This window comes from Lotus japonicus, chromosome 1 (assembly GCF_012489685.1).
Source record: "Lotus japonicus ecotype B-129 chromosome 1, LjGifu_v1.2".
Lineage (NCBI taxonomy): Eukaryota > Viridiplantae > Streptophyta > Magnoliopsida > Fabales > Fabaceae > Lotus > Lotus japonicus.
The window spans coordinates 49,135,405-49,144,568 of NC_080041.1; positions in this window are offsets into that span (position 1 = coordinate 49,135,405).

Genomic DNA, 9,164 nt, shown 5'->3' on the forward strand with positions numbered 1-9,164 from the left:
ATGTAATGTGAAGGAAAACCTAAACAAAAGTTTATTGAATGAAATAAATTTATGAAGGAGAAAGTTCAGGAAAAGTTCAAGGATTGCATTATGATCGATAAAAGTTATAGCACGATCGTTATACGCTTAACCTAGGTCAGAAACCCTAGTATATAGCTAATTTTCACTTTTAGGCACGACGGAAGTTAATTCCAAAAATCTTCAGAGAAATGTTAGAACTTCTCTTTTTCCATATATTACAATCGTTTCGAGGCGAAACTCTAGGATCTACGAACGTCCGATTCCAATCATCGGAAGTTTGCCGAAACTGAAACCCTGGTATTTCAAAACCCTAGAAGTTCTCGACAATGAAGACTTTTTCTATTCAGAGCTTCAAATGAATATTCTACACGCGTACACCCATTTCTCTTGATGATTTCAATCTTTCTTAAGAAGGAAGTTTTCTATTCCGACATTCGATGCAAAAAGCAACTTATCGGGTAAAATAGTTTTACACCGACTATGCATTAGTTGCCAAAAATACAAGGAGACCTCTTTATAGCTTTGGAATTCTTTTGCCAAAACATATCTATTAATTCACGGAGAATGACGCCGGAAAAATCAGATTCGCGAAACTTTCATTTTCCCGCGAATTTCCATCTTCTATATATAGCCAAGAAAGGAAGAAAAACACAAATTTTCCTCCATTTTCTCTCCTCAAACCCGCGGCCAGGAACAAGGAAGAAGGAAGAAGAATTTTGTTCATCTCTTGCTTGATCGTTGATCCGTTAGTTGCTACTTCAAGGTTTCGAGGTATAGTCGCTAATCCTTACCTCTGATCGCTTTTTCCATAGCTTTTCTGTAGGCTTTTCTGAGCTGATAGTTTATGGGTTTTTGCAAAACTATCCTGAATCTTTCATTTCTGATTCTAAACCTCTTCCTTATATGCCCAAGATCACTTCTGCCGGATTAGATTTTCCGTTATGTCGCCGGAATTCCGCCGGAATCAATTTTAGCCTAAAATACCCATTTTTGGAGTTTTTGGAGTAAAGCTTCAACCTTTAGGCTGAAAACTATCGCCTTAGCTTAGTGCTAGTAGGATTAGTTGTCATAAACGTCGTTAGTAACGTCCCTGTCAAATTTGGTTTTTGGGATTTCAGTTTTGAAAATTCTAAGTTAAAAATCATGACCAAAATACCCCTGCGACAGTTTTTGATCCGGTAATTTTTCCGAGTTCAGAATACCCTTAGTTACGGCCAATGATAGCATAGGAACCAAGTTTGATCGAAGAAAAATCGAGTCTCCTAATTGTGAAAAGTGGCCGAACCTATTAAGGGGGGAGGAGGAAATTTCCATTTTCCGAAAACTTGTCTTTCGCGCTAGATTATCGTACCTTAGAGTATAGATTACTTCGTGTAACCTTAGTAAGTATTGATAGCTTAGTTTCCGATAGACTTTGATTGATTTCTGTGGTTTTGTTCTAAAGGTGCTTTTGAAGAGTTTCCCGAGGAACAAGACTTTGCTTGCGAGGAAGCGTTAGACGATCATTCTGGAGAACCTACAGGTGAGGGCTTCTCACTGAATCTCTAGTTAATGCTTAGGGTCGATGTTTTTGACATTGTTTACTGTTTATGCACTGGATTGTGTGTGATTGGAAAATGTTTTCTGAGGCTTCGGCTGACAATGTAGATGATGAATCTACTGAATGCTTTTGAGATTAAATCTTCATGCTAAGTGCTAATTGGGTAATTTAGGATGTGTGGTGCATGCCTTATATGCTAAGTGCTATGTGGTTATTGCTTAAGATATTGACATATGACATGTTGATTGATTGTGATGAGTTAATTCTGCGTTTGCACTATAATCTGAGATTCTGAATCGTGAGAATAGCGGGCAGGTCATGCCGATTTTTATTTGTGAGTTTTGAGAAAGTTTGATAGGACGAATGAGATTCGGGCCTTGTTATGATGTTTATGGATCGAGACATTCTCTGGAGTCATTTGGGGATTTGGAGATCCCGAGAATTGATAGGATTTGCGATAAGACTAAAAAGGATATTATTTTGAAAAGAAAACTCATAAGACATTAAACAACCTCTAAATCTTTAAGTAATGATAACAAACTCGAAAGGAAGCGTCGGATGCAAATCTTAGTTTTGGAAAACGAGAAGTGTCGTCGGATCCAAGTGCTGAGTACGTTGTTGTTGTGCTGTCGGAGCAGCGTTTGTTGTGGTGCTGTTGGAGCAGCTATGTGTTGTTGGGCTATCCTGGGGATAAGTCCGGGAAACCGTTAGTTTCCGAGAGTGTGATACTCTGTGCTCGTTGAGCAGTTGTGACCATCGGATTGAGATGAGTCGGATGATTTGGAGATCATCATGAGTTACTAAGTTGAGGTGAAGAAGTGTCTTTTGTCGCAGAATCGACTTTACCTTAGGGTAAGCTTTTAGAGACATTAATTTAGCTAGAACACGTGGCGACGTGTCGAGTGAGGTCGGAGACGTTGTTTGGCTAATCACTGCATTGCATGCACTCATTAAGTGGTTTAAACACGGCGAGATACCGGACCACGGCGGATTCCAAAATTGGTTATAAGACCAGGATTTCCGCGTAAGAGCGCTGCTAGGTGACTCTTAGTAGCAGACCGAAATGGCAGGCCTTCGGGTTTTATGTTGATCTGACTACATGTTGATGTTGAAGTAAGAGGCACACGGGCCGAAATGGTCCCACCGTGGCTGGTGCTAGGGCTGATCCGATGATGTCCATCCGTTCCGGAATGCATATTGGTTGACTGGGTTAACCTGCATTGCATATCATGCAACATGCATACTAATTTAGTTGTCGAGTGTGATTGCTATTTGTTAATCCTATTTTGGAACATGCTATTTGTTATTGTTGTCATTTACGTTCATTATGGAACATGAAACCCTAGGAATGATATCTCTAGTTATAAGCCTAAGTGGCTATCTATTAATTGTACCTATTGGGTTTATTACTTACATAGTTCTTTAGAGTTGACCCTCGCGTCTTCTGTGTGTGTTTTGGCGGACAACGCCTTTTGTCAGATGTCCATTGCGGATTGGTTCACAATGGTCCACCCTTCGGGGGGGATCAGGTATGAGATGATCGATCAGGACGACCCCGGGTCGTGGGTGGTTGACCCCGCGAGCAATCGAGCGACGTATTCGGGGCGTATCATGGAGGATCACGTGGATAGTGGAGGACTCTTGAGGTCAGGAGTGTTGAGGAGATGCTCTATCAGCTTCAACTTGTCACCGGGCGTTCACTGTGGACTAGGACTTGGAGGACCACCACCACCACCGTTGTCTTTAGACGAGGAGGATCCCTCAGAGGAGGAGCCAGTGGGAGTGTCGTCGGCAGGGTCTAGTGCCCCCTCCGTTGCGATCATTGATGATCAGGGTTCGGGCCCTAAGCCCGTGAGTCCAGCATCGGAGCGCACTGCGGTTGCGAGGGGAGGACGGATAGGGTTGGTAGACTTAGTTGTTCTGGATTCTGATTCAGACGACAATCATGCTAGCACATAGTTTTGAGTGTTGGTATGAGCTCCTCGAGTTAGGATTACTGTAGGAGTAGAGTTTAGCTCTGACAGTCTTGCTTCATTTGCTTCTTTAGGGGACAGGGTAGTTCCGCCTATAGCTTTTTGTGTGGTTTCCTTATGGGAATCACAGAGAGTTGGTTGGACTTAGGAGGTCTTATTTTCAGGCCATTGGGTCAGCTTATTCTCAGTTTTGAGGGATAGTGTTGCGGACACTTACCTTTATATTCAGTTTGTACATATTGCCTACGGGCGCTACTCTTCTATTACCGTCACTGGAGGTTTACTCGTGACGAGGTTGTTACTTACAGCGGGGGCTGTTTATATATTGTATATTAGTTCTATTGCTTTTCGCATTTGGGTTTTATTTAATTCAGTCTTGTCTTAGTTATTATCGAAAAAAAAAATATTCACGTTTTTCCGCACTAAGTTTACTTTTGGTTACTAAAGTGACGCCACCGAAATCGGGGTGTTACACTTCTCATAGTGGACTCTAATTCTTCTTTATCTAAGAATAGCATGAAGTTGATTGTTGAATCTTTCTCTTGGAACTAACTGCATTTACTTGATCCCTCGGTTTTCTAAAACAGTATCCCTCTTTTGGCATGTGAGTTGGGAGCAATTCTTTGTGCTTGAGGGCAAGCTAATCTTAGTGACGCTCGAGGGCGAGCTGTCGTTGAGTATAATTTCTATTGTGGTTCTCTTCCAACAAATGATCACAGTAGTGTAGCACATAGCATTATTAAGTACTGTAATCCTGACAAGCTTTCCTCTCATCATAAAGCTTATGTTATGAATCTCTCTACTGACCAAGAACCAAATTCATATGCTGAAGCAACTAAGCATGCTCACTGGCAAGAGGCTATGAAAGCTGAGATTACAGCATTAGAAAGAAATGGAACTTGGCAGATTGTGGATCAGCCTGCAGATGTGAAACCTATAGGAAGTAAATGGGTCTATAGAATCAAAAGACATGCAGATGGTTCATTGGCAAGATATAAAGCCAGATTAGTAGCTAAAGGCTACAATCAGATTGAAGGTCTTGACTATTTTAACACATTTTCACCTGTAGCTAAACTCACAACAGTGAGGGTTGTTCTAGCTCTGGCAGCTGCTAGAAACTGGTATTTACATCAACTTGATGTTGATAATGGCTTCTTACATGGGACGTTAGATGAAGATGTTTATATGAGTATTCCCTCAGGTGTTTCTACAACTAAACCAAATCAAGTCTGCAAGCTGTTGAAATCACTTTATAGTAGAAAATGGTATGAGAGATTATCTGCTCATCTCATTGCCCTTGGTTATAACCAAACTGCATCTGATCATTCTCTATTCACTAAAACTCAAGATGGTGCATTCACAGGATTATTAGTGTATGTAGATGATGTAATTCTGTTTGGGAATTCATTACTTGAATTTCAGCAAGTTAAAGATTCTCTACAGCAGGCTTTTGGAATTAAGGATTTGGGAGTTTTGAAGTATTTCCTTGGCTTAGAAGTTGCACACTCAACAACTGGTATTAATCTTTGTCAAATGAAGTATTGTCTTGATTTGCTGAGAGATTCAGGAACATTGGGCAGCAAACCAGTTTCCACTCCTCTTGATCCCTCTGTGAAGCTTACTTTGAATGAGGGAGAACCTTGCTCTGATCCTGCTAGTTATAGACGTTTGGTTGGAAGGTTGCTTTACTTGACTACCACTAGGCCTGACATATCCTTTGCAACTCAACAGTTGAGTCAATTCATGAGCAATCCCATGGATTCTCATTTTCAGGTTGCTGCTAGGGTTCTTAGGTATCTTAAGAATTCACCAAGTCTTGGGCTTTTCATTCCTAGAGATACCTCTATCTCATTACAAGGTTATTCAGATGCTGACTGGACAGGGTGTTCAGATACAAGAAAGTCCATTTCTGGCTATTGCTTTTATCTTGGTAGATCCTTAATTTCATGGAAGGAAAAGAAACAACCTACAGTATCACGATCTTCTAGTGAAGCTGAGTATCGAGCTCTTGCTTATGTTACATGTGAGCTTCAATGGTTATTGTTTCTTTTACATGATTTGCAGATTCCATGTGAGAAAACCCCTGTTTTATTTTGTGATAATCAAAGTGCACTTCACATTGCTGCTAATCCAGTGTTTCATGAACACACAAAACATTTGGAGATTGATTGCCATATTGTTAGAGAGAAATTACAAACTGGTGTGCTCAAATTACTGCCTATACCTACTGCATTACAGGTTGCTGATGTGTTTACCAAGGCTTTGCAGCCCCAGATTTTTCAAGGTTTTATTAGCAAGCTTGCTCTTATTGACATATTTCGCCCATCAGTTTGAGGGAGGCTGCTAAATGAAGAAAAGGACCAGTGTATAAATTCTATAGGAAGCTGAGGACCTTGTTGTAATAACTAGTAGTTAGTGTTACTTTACTATAAATATAAGTTTGTTATGTTAGTTTTGCAATTGATTGTAACAAACTATCAGATTGAGAAATCTATCAAAAGCTTCGAGCTTCTTCTTCTTCAACCTCTGGTTGTTCAATTCTTTGACACTTGATTTATGTGCGTACCTACTGAACATACATACACACCTTCTTCAACTTTGAATCTGGTCTTTATATCTAAAGCAGGTAGAATCTGATCGTTGGAATAATAGTTGCAACAGGTCTATTTGCTGTGCTATTTGTATATGACACTTCATATTAGCACATGGTCTCAATGACTCTTTTTCTCTTATGATCAATGGGATGGGTGATTGAGCTTTAATTTTAGAGAGAAAGTCTTCATCGGTTTCCTTATGCTTCGTCTTGCACTTTAGTTCGTCTCTTGGTTTGTGCGTTGAGCTGGCCTTGATTGTTGTGTCAATTCTTTACCTTCCGCACCAGTTGGATGTGATAGTTGACAACTTTGGAAAAGGTTGCTTCCCGATAAAGTTATGTCATATGAGTATTGTAGACGTAGACGTTTCAGATCTACTCCTCTTTGGTTAATGGGATTAATGCTAGTTTTCTTCCAACCAAATCTCCTAACCTTCTTTTCGTCGTTTTCTTGGTGATGGTTCATTGGTAATTGAGTAACAATGTTCATCTCTATCTACTCTACGTTTGATGAGGAACACATCAGTAGATGATGTATTGTCTGGTACCTTTAGCTTGATGTAATTTAGTTGTCAAGTACTTAGCTTTGTCAGACGATGAGGTTCTTCAAGTTTGCATATCGTCTGGAAGTCTGTTGACCTTTTGCATTTCGCTTGCAGTCTTTTAATCTTTTGTACCTAATACTGATTAAGACTTCGAATATCATAAAATCATTAGCTTTTTTATGACTTTATCTTTTGTCATCATTAGAACTAAACAATAAGACTGTTTTCCCTTAACAATACTATCGACACACAGCGGCGGAGGGACAATGGTGGCCCACCGTAGCCATGGTCCCTCCCACAATTCTTAATTTTTCATATTAACATCATAATTTTTTTATGTGGCTCCTGTCAAAGTCAATCAGTATATTTAGCTTTAAAAGAAAATAAACAAAAGCACCACTGAATCAATCTATTTACCTCGAGGAATCTAGCCAAATCATTTACCATAGGCTAGATACATTTTTGTATATGGGTGAGGGCTTTAATGTATATAATACCCACATTAATTGCTATTATTGTTTTGATTTATTCACACTGCAATTTTTTTCGATTTTATTTATATCAATCTTTTCTTCTTCTTTTTTTATAAGCCACTTTTCTTCTTATTTTCCTCTTATTTTTTTTTATCATATCACCTATAATATCTTCATATTTCTCTTTGGCACTCATATCTCTCTCTTAAGAATATCTTAGTTAAAGTGTGCATAGAATAAATGTGAATGAATTATTATTTTACTTTACTACTGCTTTGAAAACAAATTTGTTGGGGTTTTTTTATACACTTTCAACAAGTTTAAATGTTGGTTATTATGTATTATACTCGGATTAAATATATAGTATATTTCTCATGCTTATAAAAATTATTAGTTATATATCAATATATTTGCAAACATGTAGTGTTTGTGAAAAATCACATAACTCAGCACATGTTGGAGGATATTGGGATATGAAGTAAAAAATCACGGTAAGTTAAAGTTTTGGTAAGTTAAAATTAGGGTGGACAAAGCAACTTTTTTAATTTTTTGCTTTCGTCCGCCATAATATTACACTCTATTATTTTCTATGGTATATATCTAAATATGGACATAATGTATCGATCTTGCCCCTGTGTAGTTGAAATCCTAGCTCCGCCCCTGTCGACACATATGTGCTTAATCGCGAAGGATAACTTGGCAAGGCAGAACATCCAAATTGAAGAGCCAGCTTGTGCTTTATGTTTGTCGGTGGAGGTAAGTGCAGTTCTCTTTTTCTCACCTGTAGTTGTGCGTGGGAGGTATGGTCTAGAATTCTAAATTGGCTAGGAATGTCCTCTGCTCTTCCTGCAAGCCCAGAGGATCATTTCTTGCAATTTTGCTGGGATAGCTCTCCAAAAATTAGAACTGTTTTAGCTACAATTTGGTTATCTGTTGTCTGGCCGGATACTTTGGAACGGTAGGAATGCAAAAATATTCAAGGTGGAGGAATGTGCGCCTGCAGAACTTTTTGAGCAAGCTAGAATGAAGGCATGGCTATGGTTAAAGGAAAAAAATAGGAACTTTCTTCATGCTGTTTCTGAATGCAATGTACCCATTTTTTTGACTTACTCAATAGTCAATACTGATATGAAATGAAGGGTGGACTTTGCTGTATTTAGACGTCCTGCCTTTCGTGGGCTGATTTCTTGATTATGTTATGGCTAAGTTGGCCTCGTGGTGATTTGGTCCTGATCGCATAAAGCCATTTTGGATTGATGATCATTATTCAATGTTTTGTCATTGAGGAGAAAGTCTGCAACGTATTCTGCTATCCATTATCGCAATTCTTTGCTGCAATTGACCCCCCCCCCCCCCAATTATGTGAAGCAAGATATTCAATGGGTCTGTTATAATTTGGGGTTTCTTGGTGTTCTTTGTCAGATAGGATCTGAACACTGTAGGTGTTCTTGGTCATAAACTTGTACTCCTTTTCCTTCAGTAATTTTTTATCTAAAAGGAGTTCCTATACTCAACCACAAAAGCTAGCTCAAGAGTTGAGGTTTGCACTACCCTTATAAAGACTATCTATGCTCTATCTCTAGTCAATGTGGGACTACTAACAACATTTTTTCTCTTATCTTTCCTCCAAGGATACTGGTACTTTTGGATTTTTGTAACCTTTGTTGTTTTTAGACTTATGTTCTGGTTATCTCTCTTATTGGGTTGAAGTATCAATTGTACTTCATTTCAATATATTCTATTGCTTATAAAAAAATCGACACATATCCCACTTCTGTACCCAATCTCGCTCCTACATAGAGTACTCTGTTTACAATAAACATCCCATACACACCCAAACTATCACATAAACTGAAGGAAATCAATTCTGTGACTATTATTGATGAATAAACCTCTATTTATACAAATACAAAGTTGACTAATAATAAGGCTAAACCCTAATTACATGCATAATTACAGAATAATAAATATAAGAATATTCTATTCTATCACACCCCCGCAGTCGAAGCGGGAGGTTCA